Source organism: Centruroides vittatus, unplaced genomic scaffold (genome assembly GCF_030686945.1).
Source record: "Centruroides vittatus isolate TY-2023 unplaced genomic scaffold, ASM3068694v2 contig_990, whole genome shotgun sequence".
Classification (NCBI taxonomy): domain Eukaryota; kingdom Metazoa; phylum Arthropoda; class Arachnida; order Scorpiones; family Buthidae; genus Centruroides; species Centruroides vittatus.
Window position 1 is genome coordinate 1,347,515 of NW_027122659.1, and position 23,401 is coordinate 1,370,915.

Here is a 23,401-nt window from a genome sequence, read left to right on the forward strand (position 1 = left end):
TGTATTTTTATCATTGTATCTTTTATATATTATTTTAAAATATCTTTTATGTCATCAAATTTATTTTTATTTTATGTTTTGTCATGTTTTATTTTTTAAATTATTTTTAACCTACTTTACCCACGAACGGCAGCTTCCCAGCAAATCACGAAACCTATACGGTGAAGCCGACATTGCAGGATGGGATGCCCCTGTAAAGTTGGCTATCGCCAGGGAAAGACACCGTTTAGGAACCATCCGAGGCGCGAACACAAAAACTGGTTAAAACTTTTTTTTAAATTAAAATGAACTTTTTGGCTTTAATATTTAATAACAAGTTAAATTTTCAAGCGTTTTTTTTCCCGAAACAGGACACTAAATCGGTTAAGCTTATGTCTGGGTAACCTACTTCGCGTTTAATATGTTGCAGTCAAACAAAGGTTGGCTGATCAAACGATCCAACTGTGATGTTTTTCATGGTTTACCTGACTTTTTGGCAGAAACAATGATCCCATATATTTGAAAACACTTCACCACTTTCGCGACAACAGTGTTATGCACATTAAAGATTTTACCAATTTCAGTAAAGGTATTTTTTTCTTCAAACACCCATATCTACCATTCTTTGTGTTGATATCATTTGATAATTGTATTCCTCCAGGCAACTTACTTGATTCAATGGAACATAGATGTGATACAGTGATCAGAAGCTCTGGTTACACCTTAAAATACTAATATTTTGTCCTAAAAATACTGGACAAATCTGCATACTTACTTTAGTAGCTCTACTTTTGTCACAGTGTAAAATATAAAAACTTCGTTTTTTCTCTTTTGTAAATCAGATTTTAAATAAATTCCGTTTGATTCAATTGAGTATTTTGACTTTTTTGTGCGCTTTTCAACTATCACAATATTAATTGTGTAGTAGGTGGTAAACAAAATAGAGGTTGCATTTTTAAAACATATGTCAAGGGTAGCTCTACTTTTGCCACTACTGTATACAGTTGTTATTATGTAATAAACATACAGAAAGAAATAGGGAATAGTTGTTATTATTTTTATGTACAAATTAAATCAGAAATAAGGAACAGGAACTAATAAAAGATAATAAAAATAATAATAAAGAACACCAAACATTTGTATTTCTCAGATTCTCAACAGTATACCTACTTTTGCACCCTCCTGTATAACAGCCCAAAAAATAAAAATGGAGCTAAATTAATGAAGTTCGATATACTAATCCTAGATTTTGGTAAAATTCGAGATTAAGCGGGCTACATTAATTCGTCTTTGTAATAATTTGACATAGTCAATTTACAGCGCTTTATTTTTTTTATGAAAAATATTAATGTACTGTACAACGTACAGTGAAAGTTAAAGTTAACCGAGAATTCAAATTTACTAGTTTTTAGTGTTAGAAACGTTTTATATATATATATATTTGTAAATGCAAGACTTTAGCTAAATTAATTATTTGAAAATTATTAAAACTTATAAATTAAAATATTCCGATTTAATGTTTCGATTTTTACGCACCCACTCACGCGCACGTAATGCGAACCACATTAGATTTAAATTATTGACGCGGAGAATGAATGTTTTCTTAGCGTCTTTCCCCTGTACATCATACTTTTTTTGTAAACAATGAAGTCGTGCCGGTCATGTATCTAACTCCGTTCAAGAGAAAATGTTTAAATTAGAATAATGTGATTTCTATTTCAAATCGGAAGTGAGTATATAGTTAATTAGGACCTTCTGCTTCTAAGTTTCCCGTATCTGGTCTCGACATTCGTGTATCTAAATCCGTTCTCGAGATTGAGGAAGGAGAGACAGACACACAGATGGATAGACGCCAGTGAGAATTTATAGATCTGCACTTTTCTAAAAAAATTTTAACTGAAAATAACACCGCATCAATCGCTTTATAATTATACAAGTCTGAATATTCGATAGTGCAGATCCATTGGTGTGTTGTTGTTTTTATTAGTTCACGCCTATTAAATAATAATTATTATTATATATTATAATTAATATGTATATACATAATTATAATTTCCAGAAATCGACGGTATACCAAGTCGACGGTATCATTAGGGCTTATCACTATGAGACGATGCAGTTGACATAATACTTATGTTTTCTATAAATAAAACAATATATAAATTTATGGATTATGTATAAAAATTACCATATTGTTCCATCTCAGAATGATAACCTAATGACATAATCAGTTTTGGAAAAATAAGTTACAATTGTTGTACTGTATTACCTATCAGTCCTTGTTTTAAAATGACTGATCATTCTGACATCAGCGCTTTTTAATTTGCAGGGAAATTCGCGAATTATATGTAAAAACATTTTAAAAATCAATTTTGCATATATCGTTTACTTTTCTAGAAGCGAATGCGATTCAAGTAGTCGTACACGATTCATCAGTATGGACGTCAACGCTCTACGCTTGATTATATCATGAAGCCTGTCGAGAGGCCTTGTTTTCTAGCTGGTGTTGGTCGAACGAGACAGTGATGTCAGTCCTGACGAGGCATAAAAGAGGTGCCGACCCTCCGGTCACATTTTTCAATAAAAATTATAAATACAGTAATTGAAAATTTAAAAAAAATAAATATTGAACATATAATAGAACATCAAAACATAATATTACAGAATGAAAATTCTCTAAAAAGCAAAACAAAGTTAGTACTGTAAAAAATTTTAGAACTTTCCGTTCAGAAATAAAGAAATTTTTTCTGTACACTTTACAGGGTGAATTCGAAATTTTACACCTTTGTGCGAATTGACACAATACCGTCAATTCACATAATGGTGTGAAATTTCGAATTCACAGAAACTTGTAAATGAGGAGACAGTACCTAAAACCAATAAACCACGTTTTTTTGGAGAACATAAAGAGAACATAAATGATAATTGATCTGTCCACCTGTTCTACTTATTTGGATTTTGACGTATTTATTGTTTCACCCGCAGTGGTTGTTTCCAGGACAATGGTAGGAACAAAATACCGTATTTCGTTGCAAAAAGAAATTAAATGGCAATTGATTATTTAAAATTTATTGACTCCAGTGCTTTTAAAATTTGAGAGACAAAAAAACCGGTGTATTTCGAAGAGTGTGAATAAAGTACTTGTTGCTAGACTTTGTTATATTTCATACGTAGTTCAGTCTATTTATAGCACTTTGGAAAAGTGTTAGTTTTGGTTTCGGATTCGGGTGAAGGAACATTTTGCTTGTGATATGTATACATAGATATAGATAGATTTAAGGACATTTACACTAAAATTTTGAAAATCCATACCATTTATTACTATTTTTATTTTTAAATCACATAAACAATTTGACGTGATTTTACGATTTGCGATACTAAAATTTACGAAATGAAAAGTTGGTTCTATTGTGAAGTAATTTTTCCTGTCAGAATTATGTTAGCCTCTAGTAACAATAGATTAAATGAAATATGCGGAAATATACTTACTTGTAAAATAATATCTATTCTATTTCACTCTATTTTATTTGCTTTTTGCTAACTTATTGTTTTATTTTCTTACTATCAAATAAAACATGTGCGCTAACTTATATAGTTGCTTCTCATTTCTACAACTTACTATCAACAAATAATACGTCAGCTTACGAGTTAAACGAAAAAGTAAAACACGAATTAATACATTTCGAATAAAAATGTGACAAGAAATCACATCGATACGACAAAAAAAAAAGACAAGAAAATCGGAAGAAAGTGATATAGAAATCAAAGGAAAACAATCAAAAGTAATTTGCCTAATAACTGTAAACAATTGGAAAGTAGTTTTATTATTTACCGTTTTTCTAAAAATCAGTCTTTCGAAATTCATATCTTTACCTTTATTGATCTTACAAGTAATTGCGATTCCAGTAAATTTTCTCGTGATATTATTTCAGATATCGGAAAAAATATACATTTCTAATATGGATATACATCAATATTTTTATTTCTGAATATTATATTTCGATACTTTTATCTTTCTTCACTAAGAACAATGTACTTTTATTTTAAAAAAATTAACTTTTTACCAAGATAAAACAGTCGAAGTGGGAACCAGGCTGAAAATGACAATGAGTATATGAGCTCTGTTCGAGGGATGTCAGCTTATTCGTCCCATCTTTGATATAATTCGTTTTTTTTTTGTATTTACACTCAATTTACGTAAAATTATTTTATTGTCCTGTTTATAATTAATAGCTTGTCTTTGTTTCTGTTTACTAAATGGAATTTCAAATTTGTTACAATTTACTAATTTTTTACAGAAACATTAAATTTTAAACGATGACATTAGTTAAAATTTATTAATTTGTACGCAAACATTAAATTTTAAACATATTTCTTCGTATTTCTTGGTGATCACGTGACCGAAAGCTATTTTTATCTTGGCGGGAGTTTTCCCACAGTGATCTTTGTCATATCTAATTTGCATATTAGTGATAGTACATTACTAATCTTTATTAAACAGATCTAGACATTTTATATTATTTAAATTTGACTGGATTTAGTAAAATAATTATATAAAATTTTTAGTATTTTGCAGGAAAACTTCAATCCAGGTGACGTAAGAGTCATCCATGGTTCGCAGGAGAATTTTTTATATCTAATTTGCATAATTATAATGGAAAATTATTAATCTTTATTAAACATATTTAGTTATTGTGTATTAATTAAATTCATCTGGTTTCATGAAATAATTTTTTAAAACTTTTAGCTTTATTCAAAAACTTTTCGTGATGTTGATGAAATTTTTCAAAATATATGAATCAGTTGGTGGCAAAATTTTGTACAGTGCAATTTGGTGTTTCTGTGTTTCTCGTTTTTTCGAAGTTCACTGCGATAATTTTTTATTACGTGGATCCGTACATTTTGCGTTGTTTTTAATGGATAAAAGGTGGAAATTTTACTCTGAATTTAGAACTTGTTTTTCAGAATATGCTACTTTACAAAAAGAAAAGTTGAAAATAATTTATTTTTTGACAATTTGGGAGAACTGACCTTTGGATATAACATATGGATATAAATGAAAGTATGTAATATTGGGCTACTAATTTATTTGTGTTTATGTGTATTGTTGTACTGTAACTTAGTTTGTTTTACTATGTTAGAGAAAGTAGGTCACACATTGGATTTCTGATATAAAACTGTCAGCTTTCTCAGAGTGAAGCGGACCCTCTCAATGAAGTGTTTTAGGAAAGTTATGCTTTTATTTCTGATGCATGCCAATGATGAAAATTGTTTTTAAAATTAAATATCGATCAATGACGATAAAATATGTTATAAATGTGAAGATGAATATGAAAATATTTCTTCATTTTTTATTGTTTTGTTGTTTCTTAAAGATTAATTTATTTAAATTTATTATATGTAAATTAAGTTTATTTACAAAATGCTAATATTTTAATCCGCGTTAATATTTCGGTGTAAATTTCAACAACGAATTTTAAAATTTTAAATAAAAGATATACTGAAAATTTTTTTATTTACAATGATTACGTCACTTCTACAGAAAGTAAAACATGAGACGACCTTTACCCATATTGCAGTCTGGGGGAGAGGCCGCCAGGCGACGTAGTTGTAATCATACCAACCTTTACATCATTTATTGTTGTGGATAAAATTTGTTAACTGTCAATTACATTTTCTTAAATTTAATTCGCAGGTTGAAAAAAATCGTCATGACTTAAATGCCTAAAACTGTAAAAAATTATATAAAATTGAAAATAAATTCAAACTTTTGAAAATTCGTAACGGATGGAAAATCAAAAAAAAAATTTAATATAAATTTGAAGAAAAAAATTTAGCAAAAAATTACCGCGAAAAAAATTCATATATAAAAAAATTATGTGACAATAAAGAACGATTTTTTCTTTACAAGACGTAACTGTTTAAAATTTTTTTTCCTAAACGAAAACGAGAAAAACGCGTGGGAAAATTCTTAAAAAATTTCCCACGCTTTATATCCACAACTAAGTGGTACGCCACGTTTGACTGTTCCACTGTTAAGAGGTTAAGAATAAATTTTCTTAATTACATATTACTGTCCGATATAATGATATTTGCTGCTGCTAGCTGTTTATCGAGAAATTCAATATATACACAATTATTACCGGCGGACGTGTCATTTTTTGTAGTATTTATCGAAGCAAATGAGAGAGATCGTTCTATATATATTTGTGCTTTTAGTGTTCAAACATTAGCTTTAACATTGTCCAACACAAAATTACTGGCATTTCAAATTTTAAGAAAAAATCTTATAAAATTTATAGCGTTTCTGGTCATGTAAAGCTAGACAATCGGAAAACGTTTTGCCAAATCTTAACGGTCGAACCACTCTCTGTCGACTACACTTACGAGCTTTCCGAATTCTGATTTTCAAAGAATGTTTTTTCCATGTGAAAATAGATGAAAACTTATATCGGTTCCCGTTTGGCTTTGAATTGCAATTTGAAATGTAACAATAGGAAAGCTTTGCTTTTCCTATTGCTATTCGTCTTTACTGCTGACAATGTATACGAATGATTCAAATGACCCAAATAGAATAGTTTTGTTTTATACACCAGGAAGCGAACCTTGTTTTCTACAGGAACGTATGCTACGTTTCCTGTAGAAAACAAGTAATCCGTAAAAACCATTTTAATCACAACAACTAATTTTTATTAAATGAACTGAAAACCTGGAAAAAACTTGTCACTTCAACACTCTCACTATCCAGCCAGAAAGAGAAACCAACCAATAAAGCCAAAGGTAACAGTGCTGATCCAATAATAATTATGCTGAAGAATACAAAATACATAATTAAATAGCCTGCATTGTTATTGTCTGGTTCTCTGCTCCTCTCATTACTAGTGACTGCTACATCACTGCTCCCTTCGTTACTAGTTACTGCTGCATTCTGCTGAAACATAAATTCATTGCTTATTAAGAAAATTAATGCAAACTGATATATTTTTGTTTCTCGAACAACACAATGATTATCTTAAATAACACAAAATAAATAATTACACTGCTTGCATTCACGTTGTCTGTTTCCTTGGTCTCTTCATCGCTAGTCTTTACTGTGTACTGCTAAAATAAAAATTCATCGTGTATTTTAAAATACTACTGTTCATGATATACTTTTCTTTCTAAAGCATTACACAAATTATTTTAAGAAATACAAAATAAATAATTTACACTGCTTTCATTCACGTTGTCTGTTTCCCTGATCTCTTCATCGCTAGTCTTTACTGTGTACTGCTAAAATAAAAATTCATCGTGTATTTTAAAATACTACTGTTCATGATATACTTTTCTTTCTAAAGCATTACACAAATTATTTTAAGAAATACAAAATAAATAATTTACACTGCTTTCATTCACGTTGTCTGTTTCCCTGATCTCTTCATCGCTAGTCTTTACTGTGTACTGCTAAAATAAAAATTCATCGTGTATTTTAAAATACTACTGTTCATGATATACTTTTCTTTCTCAAGCATTACACAAATTATTTTAAGAAATACAAAATAAATAATTTACACTGCTTTCATTCACGTTGTCTGTTTCCCTGGTCTCTTCATCGCTAGTCTTTACTGTGTTCTGCTAAAATAAAAATTCATCGTGTATTTTAAAATACTACTGTTCATGATATACTTTTGTTTCTCAAGCATTACGCAAATTATTTTAAGAAATACATAATAAATGATTTACACTGCTTACATTCACGTTGTCTGTTTCGCTTGTCCCCTCCTCACTTGTGACTGCTATATCCTGCTGAAACATAAATTCATAACTTATTAAGAAAATTAATTTGACGTATTTTTGCTCTGTTTATATTTGCATATTTGGCAACAGACTATATTTTATTTGTCAAATATTACAATGATTATTGTCAGAAATAGAAAATAATTAATTATACTGTTTAGCTTTTGTTTGTTTAATTCATTGCTTCTCTCATTAGTAATCACTGCCGTGTACTGTTGAAACTTAAATTCATTGCATATTTAACAAAATGAATGCAACTGATATATTTTTTGTTCTGAAACATTACACTTAATAACTTAATAAAGTAAAAATGTTAGAATTTAAACAATTTCAACGATTCATCATTTATTTTCAAAAATAAAATTCTGTATTTTTCCCCATAATGTCATGCTATTTTGAGAGAATAAAACATTTTTGCTTTGGAGTGGCACTGGAATTTTAATGCATAAAAGACTTTTAAATTTTCTCAATTGAGATCTAGACATAACATTGCAATAATTTACTTAGAGTTTATATAGTAAATTGGTATATACTAAATTCTAATTTTATATAGTAAAATATTTTTATTTCTTACCGATAACATATTTTTATTTGACGGTTCTTGACTTGTTTTATTTTTTGCTGTGACACTTTCGAGATATTTTTTTCTTTCTGAAACGTGTTTAAATTATCATTAAATAAAGATTGTATTGAAAAATTCAAAGGAATGAAATTTTAAGTTTAATGAAATTTGGTTACTGATTGTAGGTGTTTGAGTTCTGCAATTAATTTCAGTAAATTGTTTTCTATTCTGTTTTTTCTTCGCGAAATTCTATTTACTTTTTTCTGAAAATATAAAAATACGTTAATTCACTGAATGTCAAATTTGAACCTAGAATAAAATTACTATTTATTTCAATATGGTTTTCGTGCTTACTGATATTATATTTTTAAATTTGGCACTCAGAGTTTCTTTTATTTGCTTCTTTCTCGCGTTTCATCAGATTCGAAAGATAGCTCTTATATTCCTAAGAAGCATTTAAAACATTTATTAATTCACTGTTAAGTGGAGGATCGACAAAAAATGTTTAAAGTGTTTCCGTTTTTATTTATTAAACGGGTATTGCAATGCTTACTTGTTTTTCCTCTTTCAATTTGGCATTTAAAATTTTAAACTCTTCTTTCACCTCATTCTTCATTAAGTGAAAAACAGTATTTTCTTGTTCCTATAAATATTTAAAACGTTTATTAGAGAAAGACAAATATTTATTTAAAATGTGTATTATTTGTTTAGTGAAAACATGTTTTGTTGCTTACTCTATTTATTTTCTGCCATTTAACATCCAAATTGTCATACGGTTCTTTCATCTCACGCTTCACTAACAGAAAAATGTTATCTTCAATTTCCTGAAATCATTTAAAAACTTGTTAGATTATTAATATATTGCAAAATAGAAAATAGTTCTTTAATGTGCTCCTGTTTTTGTTTATTGAACAGTTCTTCAATTGCTTACTAATTTAGCTCGTTCCATCTCATTAAGTATAAATAGTAAAATATATATAAATGGTTTGCTGTGTATTAGCTAATATGACGATTTTAGTCTTTGTAATCCAAAATTATTCTTGGTAGACAAATCTCACAGCAATCTTATTGGCAAATTAAATTTATTTTGTAAAGATCAAATCAAATGCATTTCGGGCTGGTCTAATATTAGACCAGCCCGAAATGCATTTGATGTAGTCTTTACAAAATAAATTTAATTTGCCAATAAGATTGCTGTGAGATTTGTCTACCAAGAATAATTTTGGATTACAGAGACTAAAATCGTCATATTAATAAATGGTAAAATATGTTTTTCCTGTTCCTAAAAAGCATGTAAATCACTTTTATTGAACTTTATAATTTTATTTTATAATCTAAAGTATTTTTATTTTTATTTGGAAATGTTAGTTTGTTGCTTACTGATTTTGTTTGTTGGAGTTTTTTTTCTAATTGTTGTGTAACATGATTTACGTATTCGTACAACTGCGAAGTCCTATCTCCTTCTTCCTGGAATAAATATAAAAAAATCTCTTCTATCTGATAAACATTAAATATTAAGAACATTGAATAATTTTATATAAATTAGTTATTATTTCATTCAAATATCGTGTCACTGCTTACTAATTTTGACTGTTCGAATTTAAAATCCAATTTTCTTAATTCTTCACTTATTTCATTTTGTAATGATGAAATCGTACTTTTTTGTTCCTGAGATGTACAAAATATATTATTATTCGTTCACTTTAAAATGTTTCAGTATTTATTAATACAAATATTATTTCATTGTTTACTGATTTTGCTTCCTGGAGTTTTACTTCCAATTCCTGTAACGCAGTTTTCTGTTCCAGCAATTGTGAAATCTCACTTTCTTGTTTCTTTTCAGCGTATAAAAATAATTAAAACATATGTACATAAAATCTTTTTTTAATGAATGGAATATAGAGGTGTTTTGAGTTAAAATAAAATTATAAGGACGGTTACCCTAACAAGGCCCAACCCCTAATAAGGATCAGATAACGAATTAACATGGTGAAAGGCAGCATATGATATTATAGTATTACAGTAACTCGTCACAGATAGTTGCTGTCTAGTATAAAATATTTGCCTGGAAATTTATTTCTAGCAGATTTAGGAGGAATTATAAAATATCAGGACTGTGAATGAAATTAAGGAAAGGGCAGTCGTTTGTGTGTAAAGAAAAGAAGAATTCGTTACAGATAAGACGTATTACTGTTATTTACGGCACTATGAATGTTATTAATAAGATCAATCTGAACAATAACGGACCTTATTGGAAGCGATATAAAACTTCAGAGGAAATTTATTTTTCTAGATTTAACTATGACTCCTACAGGAGAAATTAGATTGAACAGGACTCTTGAAGATAATATGGCCATGGCCTTAAATGCTATAAAAAAGAGGAGTCGGGGAAACGTAGCTAGCAAGTTTACCATTTCTGATATAACTTTAGAAGATAAAATCAGCTAGAACGGATATGAAAATAAGGAAAAGACCACTGTTTGAAAGCACGAAAACCAGAATTAAAAGAATAAATTCTGCATTTTTCAAACATTGGAGTTTCTCTGGATCCAAAAAGTTTTCCAAAAATCCGTACTATACAAACTTTCTCTAATAAAAATAAAAAATGGATTCACGAAGAGCAGTAATTAGCCTGAAGATATAAGTGTATTTATTTGCCCAAAGTAAGACGAAAATTAATGTCAAAATTTCGTTAATTGATGTTATTTGGCTTCTAAAAAGGCCCAAATAAAAAGCTTTAAAAATAATATTTCCGTTATTGGCTGAATAATATGCCACTGAAATATATATGTTTTGTTTACACACCGTTCGATAAATATCCGTTTTAATCATTGTTATTATGCAGCCGTATTTTTTCTTACACATTTAAATGTGTTAAGTGGGCCTTATTTCAGCAACATACCTTATAAAACATTATTAGTTTTATATACGTAAATGTTGGCTCACTGATCCTAACTGTTGATATTTTGAATGCAAATTTTTTATTTCTTCATTAACCCCATGTAATTGAGTTTTTTGTTCCTGAAATAAACGCGTTCGATAAGTTTTATAATAAGTTTGAATAATGTTATTTAATTTAATTTTATTATTAATTATTATTCAAAAAATCACTTTATTGCTTACTGATTCTGATTGTTGAAATTTTGAATGCAAATTTTTTATTTCTTCATTCACCCCATGTAATTGAGTTTTTTGTTCCTGAAATAAACGCGTTCGATAAGTTTTATATTAAGTTTGAATAATGTTATTTAATTTGATTTTATTATCATTGTTATTCAAAAGATAACTTTATTGCTTACTGATTCTGATTGTGCAAATTTTGAATGCAAATTTGTTATTTTTTCATTTATTCCATGTATTTGAGTTTTTTGTTTCTGAAATAAACGCGTTCGATAAGTTTTATTTTAAGTTCGAATAATGCTATTTAATTTAATTTTATTATTATTATTATTATTATCATTATTATTCAAAAAGCACATTATTACTTACTGATTCTGACTGTTGAAGTTTTGAATGCAAATTTTTTATTTCTTCATTCACTTCATGTAATTGAGTTTTTTGTTCCTGAAATAAACGCGTTCGATTAGTTTTATATTAAGTTTGAATAATGTTATTTAATTTGATTTTATTATCATTGTTATTCGAAAGATAACTTTATTGCTTACTGATTCTGATTGTGCAAATTTTGAATGCAAATTTGTTATTTTTTCATTTATTCCATGTATTTGAGTTTTTTGTTTCTGAAATAAACGCGTTCGATAAGTTTTATTTTAAGTTTGAATAATGCTATTTAATTTAATTTTATTATTATTATTATTTACATTATTATTCAAAAAGCACATTATTACTTACTGATTCTGACTGTTGAAATTTTGAATGCAAATTTTTTATTTCTTCATTCACTTCATGTAATTGAGTTTTTTGTTCCTGAAATAAACGCGTTCGATAAGTTTTATATTAAGTTTGAATAATGTTATTTAATTTGATTTTATTATCATTGTTATTCGAAAGATAACTTTATTGCTTACTGATTCTGATTGTGCAAATTTTGAATGCAAATTTGTTATTTTTTCATTTATTCCATGTATTTGAGTTTTTTGTTTCTGAAATAAACGCGTTCGATAAGTTTTATTTTAAGTTCGAATAATGCTATTTAATTTAATTTTATTATTATTATTATTATTATCATTATTATTCAAAAAGCACATTATTACTTACTGATTCTGACTGTTGAAGTTTTGAATGCAAATTTTTTATTTCTTCATTCACTTCATGTAATTGAGTTTTTTGTTCCTGAAATAAACGCGTTCGATAAGTTTTATATTAAGTTTGAATAATGTTCTTTAATTTGATTTTATTATCATTGTTATTCAAAAGATAACTTTATTGCTTACTGATTCTGATTGTGCAAATTTTGAATGCAAATTTGTTATTTTTTCATTTATTCCATGTATTTGAGTTTTTTGTTTCTGAAATAAACGCGTTCGATAAGTTTTATTTTAAGTTTGAATAATGCTATTTAATTTAATTTTATTATTATTATTATTATTATCATTATTATTCAAAAAGCACATTATTACTTACTGATTCTGACTGTTGAAATTTTGAATGCAAATTTTTTATTTCTTCATTCACTTCATGTAATTGAGTTTTTTGTTCCTGAAATAAACGCGTTCGATAAGTTTTATATTAAGTTTGAATAATGTTATTTAATTTGATTTTATTATCATTGTTATTCGAAAGATAACTTTATTGCTTACTGATTCTGATTGTGCAAATTTTGAATGCAAATTTGTTATTTTTTCATTTATTCCATGTATTTGAGTTTTTTGTTTCTGAAATAAACGCGTTCGATAAGTTTTATTTTAAGTTCGAATAATGCTATTTAATTTAATTTTATTATTATTATTATTATTATCATTATTATTCAAAAAGCACATTATTACTTACTGATTCTGACTGTTGAAGTTTTGAATGCAAATTTTTTATTTCTTCATTCACTTCATGTAATTGAGTTTTTTGTTCCTGAAATAAACGCGTTCGATAAGTTTTATATTAAGTTTGAATAATGTTATTTAATTTGATTTTATTATCATTGTTATTCGAAAGATAACTTTATTGCTTACTGATTCTGATTGTGCAAATTTTGAATGCAAATTTGTTATTTTTTCATTTATTCCATGTATTTGAGTTTTTTGTTTCTGAAATAAACGCGTTCGATAAGTTTTATTTTAAGTTCGAATAATGCTATTTAATTTAATTTTATTATTATTATTATTATTATCATTATTATTCAAAAAGCACATTATTACTTACTGATTCTGACTGTTGAAGTTTTGAATGCAAATTTTTTATTTCTTCATTCACTTCATGTAATTGAGTTTTTTGTTCCTGAAATAAACGCGTTCGATAAGTTTTATATTAAGTTTGAATAATGTTATTTAATTTGATTTTATTATCATTGTTATTCGAAAGATAACTTTATTGCTTACTGATTCTGATTGTGCAAATTTTGAATGCAAATTTGTTATTTTTTCATTTATTCCATGTATTTGAGTTTTTTGTTTCTGAAATAAACGCGTTCGATAAGTTTTATTTTAAGTTCGAATAATGCTATTTAATTTAATTTTATTATTATTATTATTATTATCATTATTATTCAAAAAGCACATTATTACTTACTGATTCTGACTGTTGAAGTTTTGAATGCAAATTTTTTATTTCTTCATTCACTTCATGTAATTGAGTTTTTTGTTCCTGAAATAAACGCGTTCGATAAGTTTTATATTAAGTTTGAATAATGTTATTTAATTTGATTTTATTATCATTGTTATTCGAAAGATAACTTTATTGCTTACTGATTCTGATTGTGCAAATTTTGAATGCAAATTTGTTATTTTTTCATTTATTCCATGTATTTGAGTTTTTTGTTTCTGAAATAAACGCGTTCGATAAGTTTTATTTTAAGTTCGAATAATGCTATTTAATTTAATTTTATTATTATTATTATTATTATCATTATTATTCAAAAAGCACATTATTACTTACTGATTCTGACTGTTGAAGTTTTGAATGTAAATTTTTTATTTCTTCATTCACTTCATGTAATTGAGTTTTTTGTTCCTGAAATAAACGCGTTCGATAAGTTTTATATTAAGTTTGAATAATGTTATTTAATTTGATTTTATTATCATTGTTATTCGAAAGATAACTTTATTGCTTACTGATTCTGATTGTGCAAATTTTGAATGCAAATTTGTTATTTTTTCATTTATTCCATGTATTTGAGTTTTTTGTTTCTGAAATAAACGCGTTCGATAAGTTTTATTTTAAGTTTGAATAATGCGATTTAATTTAATTTTATTATTATTATTCTTGGTTAAGTGAGATATACTCGGTTAACACCGGTGGCTGTGTACTATGCCGGATCAAAGTCAAGGCATAGTAACCAAAACAGAAATTAAAAAACTGTATCAGTGTGTGTGTCTGTATTCAGGAATTTTCTTACAATATGACATCCTTGCATTCTCTGTGATTTCTACGGCAACCTTTTTGTTGTTCCGTTAGAATGTTGTGTTCTTCAATATGTTTGTATATTTTGTTTGCGATACAGGATGTCAATAATTTGTAGAGTGTTGAAAGACATGTAATTGGTCTGTATTGTGTAAGGTCTGTGGTATTGTTGTTTTTAGATTTCATGTAGGTGATGCCCTGAGTAAGAAAAGTTGGCATGTCTTGTGGATTGATGATGATGTGTGTTAGGTGTTTAGCTAGTTCCTGGTGCAGTGATGTAAACTTTTTGTACCAGAAATTGTGAATGTTGTCTACACCAGGTGTCTTCCAGTTGTGTGTTCTGTTAACAGTGTATTGGAAATCATGTATGTTTATTTCAGCACAGGGCATAGTTGGTATGTTGTGCAAGTTTCTGTTCTCCTCCTCGATCCAGCCTGCTATCAGCATTATGCGTGACAGCACTGGACCAAAGAGAAGACCAATATGTTGTGAGTTTTTCTTCTGTTGGTGTGCCACTGATGCTGTGTATCAGTGTTTGCTTTGTTATTAATTTGTCTGTAAAAGAGTTTTTCATTGTTTGTAAATAATTTATTTTGTTGTTTTCGTAGTGTACATATTTTGTATCGTTTGAGTCTACGTGCTTTGGCAACAAGTTTTTGTTTTAGTGTATTAATGTATTCTGTAATGTGTGTGTTGTGATGTTCATGTTTTGTGTGTGTTTTTATTTTCTTGAAAATGTTTTTGAGCTGTTTCCTTAATTTGGGTGTTATGTTGTTTTTAGTGTATTGTGTCAGCCTGCCTAATTGCTGTCTAATGTCATTTATTTGTGTTTCTATTCTTCTCTGCCAGGCAGGCTTGTGATAGAACTGTGTTTTCTGTGTATTTGTCTGTGATTGTACTTTCAGTCCATGGTGTGTCACTACTGTGACTGCCCCAGCATAAACTAATGTATGAATGTCTGCGAGTGTAGAAATTGAATGATTGTAGTGTGGTAGTAAGTGAGTGTTTACATAATTTAGTGTTTTTCCTACTTCCTTTGACGTGTTGATTTTTGGTATTCGTGGTCGTTGTGTGGGATCTGTGCCTGTATATTTAGTGAGTGTTTCCTGAAATATAAGTGAGAGCGTATTAACTAAATCCATGTCTATGTTATCAGTGATGGATGAGGAAGTGTCTGTAGTATCATTAGTGGTAATTGTTGTATGTGTGTTATTATCAATGCTTGTTGCTGGATTATCCTGACAGGTTACATGATCTTCATTAATGTTAGATGTTTCTGTCTCTTGATGTATTTGATCAGCAAACCTGTTGTTTGATAACTTCAAGTGTTGTTTGTGGAGATAAGGTTGTTGTGTATAATTGTTCTTTTTTGGTCAACAACTCTTTGTTCAGTAACAGTGAGGTGAGGATATTGTTGTGTGAATTTATGGTGTAGTTGTTGTCTGTATGCTGTCATGTTTGTTTCGAGTTTTGTGATGGTGTAGTAAGTACGGATGATAAACTCGTTCATTTCTACTGTCCATTTCATCCATTGGCGTGGTTTTCCAGCTTTTGTGGTCTGTGGATGCATTGCCACAGAAACACCAAGACTGGGTTGGTTCCTCACATCTGTTGAGGGCATTGCAGTAGCCATGCTTGGGCCGGTGCTGCTTTCGCCACCGGTAACCAAGGGAGACTGTGGCCTATTTTTCGAACGTGAGCCTCTGCCTAACCCACGAACGTGGACCTTGTTAACCCGGGCGACGTCCGAGCCGGTATCACACTTTGATCTGGTTATTACCATAATAAATATCTTCACAGAATGTGGGTGTGGTCACTCTTAGCTTCATTTCTCCCCACAGACCTTACTGACATGGGTGTCCCTACCAGGAGCTTGTGCTCCAGCCTGCATTGCCCTATGGATCAGTAAAATTACTGGGCTCTCCCACCACGACCAGGTGGTGACCACGGGAGAGTTATTATTCTTATTATTATTGTTATTATTTTAAAAAATCACATTATTGCTTACTGATTCTGACTGTTGACATTTTGAATGCAAATTTGTTTTTCCTTCATGTATTCCACGTAATCGAGTTTTTTCTTTCTAAAATAAACGCGATTGATGAGTTTTACATTAAGTTTGGATAATGTTATTTAATTTAATTTTATCATTATAATTATTATTCAAAAAAATCCCTTTATCGCTTACTGATTCTGACTGTTGAAATCTTGAATGGCAATTTTTTATTTTTTCATTTATTCCATGTAATTGAGTTTTGAGTTCCTGAAATAAACGCTATCAATAAGTTTTATATTACGTTTGGATAATGTTATTTAGTTTAATTTTATTATTTTTCTTATTATTCAAAAAATCACTTTATTGCTTACTGATTCCTACTGTTAAAATTTTGAATGCAAATTTTTTAGTACTTCAGTTATATTATTTTGCAGTTGCAAAAGTTTATTTTCGTACTCCTAATGAAATATAGTATTTTAAATTATTATATTTATTGCTTACTGATTTTATATTTTCGGATTTTTCGTTCATCTTTTTAAATTGTTGATTCATTTCATCTTTGAATTGCAAGATTACTCTTTTTTGTTCCTTAGAAGTATTTAATCTCGTTAAATAAAGTCATATTTCATCATTCAAAAATATAAAATGAAAGAACATTCGTTTAATTTATTAAAATGGCATTGCCTTGCTTACTTCTTTTGTCTGTTGAAGTTTTTCGTTTAATATTTCTAACAGTTCGTTCTCGTCTTTCTGCCGTAGTAAAACGTTCGTGTTCTCTTTCTAAAAAATAAGTCGTTGTTAAATGAAATATGATTTAAGATAACTTGTTTGTTTATGTTTAATTTTATCTGTTCAGTTCGGAAAGCAAAAATTTTAATAAATTAGTCGCTTTAATTTATTGAAAATGTTTATCTTCAGTATACAAAAACGCACTTAACAACATGATATGTTAAAAAATACAACTTAATTTTTCGGTTTAGATTATACATCTAATGATTTTAAAGATTGAAATAAAATACAATTTAAATACATTTAAAATAAAAGTAATGTAATTTCAACTCGAATTAGAAATAAATGTGAAATATGAATATAAATAATATATAGCCTATATATAAATTGTAATATGAAACCACACTCAAAATGCCAATAAATTATATAATAAAAAAGTAAAGAAAAGTAAGTATAAACGTTTGGAAATTAAATTTTATTAAAGGTAGAAAATAGCTAAATGTAAAGATGTACGAATAACACTTTTCTTCAATTCGAATATTAATCAAATTTCGGATAATCGTTTAACCCGAGTATTTAGCGAATTTGATTATCTTATTTAATTTATTTAATTGATAACTTTATTTCATATTTTAATGTATTAAACAAATTGATAAAGTAAAATAAAAATGATTTACTAAATTCTAAACATCAAACTTTTTATTTTGATTTTGAGTTTCAAAGTAGTTTCTTTGCAATATTTTTATCTCAACTACAACAGTATAATCAATAAGTGCTTTCATTCTGTTTTATTGCAAAATTTTATTTAAGAAAATAAGAATTCGAACACATTCTGACACTTCTCTTCTTGACACAGATTAAACAATTGGTGCTGAATGCTGAAGAGGCATTGTCTGCACGTATGACGCAATATTGGAGGTACAGTATCATAGTATTCGAATGTCTTTTTATTGCCAATGTATTCGAGATTTTGAATCTCGAATTATTCCTAGTATTCACGTATTCGAGGATAGTATTCGTTCATCTCTAACGCTAAGTTTTTATCTACATTAAGGTATTTAAATATATCAGTGCTTACTGATTTTGCCTGCTCGAACATTGCATCCAGTTTTTCTAAGTCTTCTTTAATGCTTTCGTGTTCCTCAAAAAATATAAAAGCACTTTAATTCATTAAATATAGTATTATGAGTTTGATAAAATTTTGTAATAGGACAGGGCAATTTTAAGTGCACGTTCAAAAATCGAAATGATGCAAATTTTCTCACGTGCCAAATGTCTTACGTATTATTTTAAAAATTATAAAGAAAATATCTTTATCATAAAAGGTATTCTGCAAAACTTATTAAATGTTTTAAACTCCGTTTATAAAATTCAGAAATATAAAAATGAAGTTTAAATTAAAATTAATGAATTAGTTTATAAAACAATAAACTAAATTATAAAGTATCAAATAGACTATGCTAGTTTAATAGGCATTTGGACAACACGAAAAAAACTTTGAATGCTGAAACGATAACAAGTCTGTAAAAATTCTAATTAAAAAAAAAACAAAAAACTGATATGTATATTAAATCAGAATTTGTAATGTTACTCTTACAGTTTAAAGTCGAACAACTTCACTGTAAAAGTCATTGTCGAGGTGATGGAATAGTCCAATTAAGAATTAAGGTGAGGTCAAAAGGATCTTGAGAATAATCAAAATAATCCACAAGATGCATTGCGCACCGAATAATAAACGTACAGTACGTATATTAATTATTCGGATTTCGGTTGGACCGCCGAATATGATCGGGAGAAGGATACTATTATATATATTTGAATTTATATTATATATATAAATTATACATAACTATTTACATACTCAATAAACTCCCTCCCGATCATATTGTTTTTAAAACTTATTCTTCAAGGAGAGTAAAACATAAAAACTTTGCATGTTTTACTTTTGTTCTGGCCAACGTACAAAACGAAATCAGTTACAGACTTTAACATTGACGAAATTTTTGCATTACGACGTCAAGAGTAACATCACTATCATATTGATATCAGCCGTGACTTATCTACTAAAATACGCGAGTGGCGCGTAGTATTGAAATACAATAAAATTACATTTATATAAAATTATGTCAAATATTTAAATTAATTATAATTTGACTGTTATATACTGTACTAACTGCTATTATTTCTTCAATTTCAGCCACTCTTTCTTTTGTCTTCTTAGGAAATTTAATTAAATCTTTTAAAATCAAATACAAGTAAATAATTCAATTTAAAATAATTTAGCTAGAAATAATAAATTTGCCTCTGTGGCAATACAAAGGATCACTTCTTGCCTAAATAATAAAAGAAGGCAGTTTAAACAATACATCGATTATTACTTGACTTTATTTATTACAACGTTTATTTGTAAACATTATTTGAATTCTGATGTGGAAAATTTTCACTTATTTATAAGTGAAAATTTTGATAGTAAATTAGTAAATTAGACTCGATAGCAAATTAGTAAATTATATTTTATATCTTAAAATTACAACTTACGACTGTAAAGAAGCGTTGCTGAATCTGTAAAAAAAGACATACAGTGGTGCCTCGTATAACGTACGCCTCGAATAACGAACGCTGCGAACAACGGACTTTCTGTTTGGCCGTTACGTAACTCGAGCAACGGACTGGCTGCGAACAACGGAACTTTCCGGCGTAATTGGTGACTGCTCCATGGGTGCGTTCTTTAATAGCGGTCGCTCTGCTTCTCCGCTACTACAGGAGTGCGCCGCTGTTTGTAGGCATTTAGGAACGACGGTGAAAGAAAGAAAGATGGCAGCGCCAGCACTATCGATAGTATCGTGATGGAGGAATCTATAATTCTAAAATATGAGCTTTTAAAGGCAAAAGAAGGGTTCCAATTGTAAAATTTAACCATAAAATGGATTATTTGTTGAAAGAGCATTCAAAATAGCCACGAAAAAAATTAGAAAATCGGCTACCATTCGAAAAAAAATTCGAAAAATCACTAACATCACCACGTGCGCTAACTGGCGCCTTCACAATTTCTAAATTTTCATTTATAAAACCACATAATGGACCCGGAAACGAAACTATCTTAGCCATGGAGGACGCCATGTTGCTTTCCACCGTAAACTACTGCTACAAGCGGCCGTTTTTGCCGTTTGACGGCGCGCACTCCCACCCAAATTTAGGAACGCGTTCCGCAGGAATTTTTAAACGGATGTCGCTCGCGCAGAATTACGCGGAGGAATAAAAGAACGCACCCCATGTTCATTTTTTTTAATGATACAGTACGGTTATTTTATGCTGCGGAACGAATTAGATGTTTTAAACATGTATTTCTATAGGAAAATGTGTTTCGTATAACAGACGATTCACTCAACGGACGTGCACCTGGAACGGATTAAGTACGTTATATTGAGGCACCACTGTATTAGAAAATGTTTAAAAGATATAAAATTTTTTAAAAAATTGTTTCCATTTATTCTATGATTATCTTTCTGTAAATACAGTAGAGCGTCGATAAGTGGAACGTCGGTAAGTGGAATGGCCGGAAAGTGGAACGATTTTCAGTCGGACTGTGTTCGTGCTGAATCGAATGTTTTTGATACTAAATTTACTTCTAAAGTATAATTTTCATGTTTTTTATATTCTTTAATATATTTATTTTGTTTGTACAAAATGCAGAAATAATTTTTAACGATACGATAGCCTCTATGATTATTATAAAAATTTTCGTTAGGCTTAAAATCGACGAAAATTCAACACGAAGCGACACGCAACGGAGAAAAATTCAACAGGAAGCGATACGCAACGGAGAAAAATTTGAACATCGGAGAGGTTAATGTATTTTTTCGTACAAAGTCGGAAACTGGAACAAATCATTAACTGGAAGGACCCCAGTCCCCAATTGGTTCCACTTATCGACGCTCTACTGTAAATGAATGAGTGGAACCAATTATAGCCACAGTATAGACCAATTATCAAACACTTAACATAATCTCCGACAATTAAAGCCTGACTTAATAAAAACTTTAAAAATATTTTATTCGATGTTTACAAGAATAATTTTAATATGTTAAAAACTATAGCAAATTATACGTTCGTTTTGATTAAAAATGCCAGACTCGGTATAACCATTCGATATCATAGTCAACGGTATAATAGAAGAGTGAGCATTTACAACAATAAAATAAAAAATTATCGCAATTTCAGTTATATTTTAATAACTCTCGATTTGCTGATTTTATTTAAAACAACACGAGTTATAATAATACAGTCAATTAGGTATGAAAAGTGATAATTCGCCGTATTGAATGTATGTTTGTATAATATACAGTGAATTGTGTGAATATTTGTATGGCATAATCACTACATATAAGATGGAACGATATAATCAGTTCGGAATAAAATAAAAATAAAAAAAATGTATATGTAAATATATAACGAAAGTTTCGTATTATTATTAAGTTTTTCAGGATTTATTTTGTTGAAACAATTAAAATAATACAAAAGCTTTAAATTGTACATAAAACTTGTGTAAGAATCGCATGTAGAAATAATTTCAAAAATACGAAAATTGTTTTCCGCAGTGTTATAAGATATTTTTTTATCGCGATAGAAACTCGCTCGTTTACGCGCATTTAAAACATTAATACATTATCATTAGCAAATGTTAATATTTAATCGATTGAGACTAGACTTGGTTATTTTATTTCATGGAAAAAAAATAACTTACTGATAAAGGCTGTATCGAAAAAGATGATCTGCAACTGGAACACATAACTGTTCTGGAACGAGAACAACTGGCGTGCGGATGTACTAAAATGCAAATACAATTTCCTTCGACTAATGAATCGGGTTGCTTTAAAAATTACAACGAAATATTTATGAAACATTTCTAAAAAACATTTAAATAATCACAAACGCTAGTGAAATTACCTCGATCATTATTGAATGACCTGTTTGTCGGGGACTATAATTAGCCTCCGGTGGAGCCCGATTTGGATTCCTGTAAATAATAATGAAACTTTGACGTGTTTTACATTATTATATTTAATTTTCTATATCTTTAACGTATATTTTATAATTAATTCTTTTAAGATTTGCGTTTAAGTTTTCATTTTCAAACAAGTTATTTTTCAAATGAAATTTAGCCATTGGCAAAATACTTTGGTTCGGTCCATTTGGCAAATACGTGTGATAAAGCTTATGTACTTTTTTATTTTTTATTTTTAGAGAGAGAAGGCTGTCCTTAGACTTAGCCAAGATGGAAGGATAAGGAGAGGTATGGGGTATATAGGGTGGATGGGAGAATAGGATTAGGGTAAAAAGGATAAGATGTGATGGGATCCAACGAATGCCTTGCAACGCAATTATTTTAAATGAACCGTATAATACAATAACATATTTACAAACAGAGTGCCATTTTGGCTGGAGGTTATAGCGACTGCTAATTACAATGTAACAGATATATACATTTTTACAGTTGTTTTATACTTTCCGAATGTCATTTAGGCAACATTGAAGAGAGAGTTCGATCATCTTCAATGCGTTGATAGTTGTTTGTTGTTTGCAGAAAATTACAGTTCGTTATGAAGGTGTTGAAAATCCTGAAAGTTTCATTGCTTTCACATAGAAAGTCCATCCTAGATGGCCAATTTTGTCCATTCTAAACACAATGGGGGATCAGTGACTGACGTTCGTTGTCTTAAATAGGACAATCTCATATGGTGTGGTAGATGTCCTCGACAGTATTGTTGTCATACTGACATTTGATCGTTACTACTCTTTTTGAACCTATAGAGGTAGCTTGGGAGGTTGCCGTAGCCGGTTAAACA

The 23,401-nt window shown here is 28.9% G+C and overlaps 2 long non-coding RNA genes across 4 annotated transcripts; both read right to left on the minus strand.

Moving 5' to 3' along the window:
- Positions 1–9,696: 9,696 nt before the first annotated feature.
- Positions 9,697–12,217, minus strand: LOC136986079 (uncharacterized). Of its 3 annotated transcripts, none has more exons than XR_010882424.1 (4): positions 12,170–12,217; positions 10,069–10,152; positions 9,899–9,985; positions 9,697–9,784 (listed from the first exon to the last, which is right to left on the minus strand). It is a non-coding gene; the product is annotated as an uncharacterized lncRNA (long non-coding RNA). The 3 variants fall into 3 exon arrangements; XR_010882426.1 differs by lacking the exon at positions 12,170–12,217 and adding an exon at positions 11,441–11,488; XR_010882425.1 differs by lacking the exon at positions 12,170–12,217 and adding an exon at positions 11,264–11,311.
- A 5,043-nt stretch (positions 12,218–17,260) lies between these two features.
- Positions 17,261–18,693, minus strand: LOC136986106 (uncharacterized). The gene is made up of 4 exons (XR_010882432.1): positions 18,634–18,693; positions 17,520–17,606; positions 17,328–17,414; positions 17,261–17,284 (listed from the first exon to the last, which is right to left on the minus strand). It is a non-coding gene; the product is annotated as an uncharacterized lncRNA (long non-coding RNA).
- Positions 18,694–23,401: the final 4,708 nt, after the last annotated feature.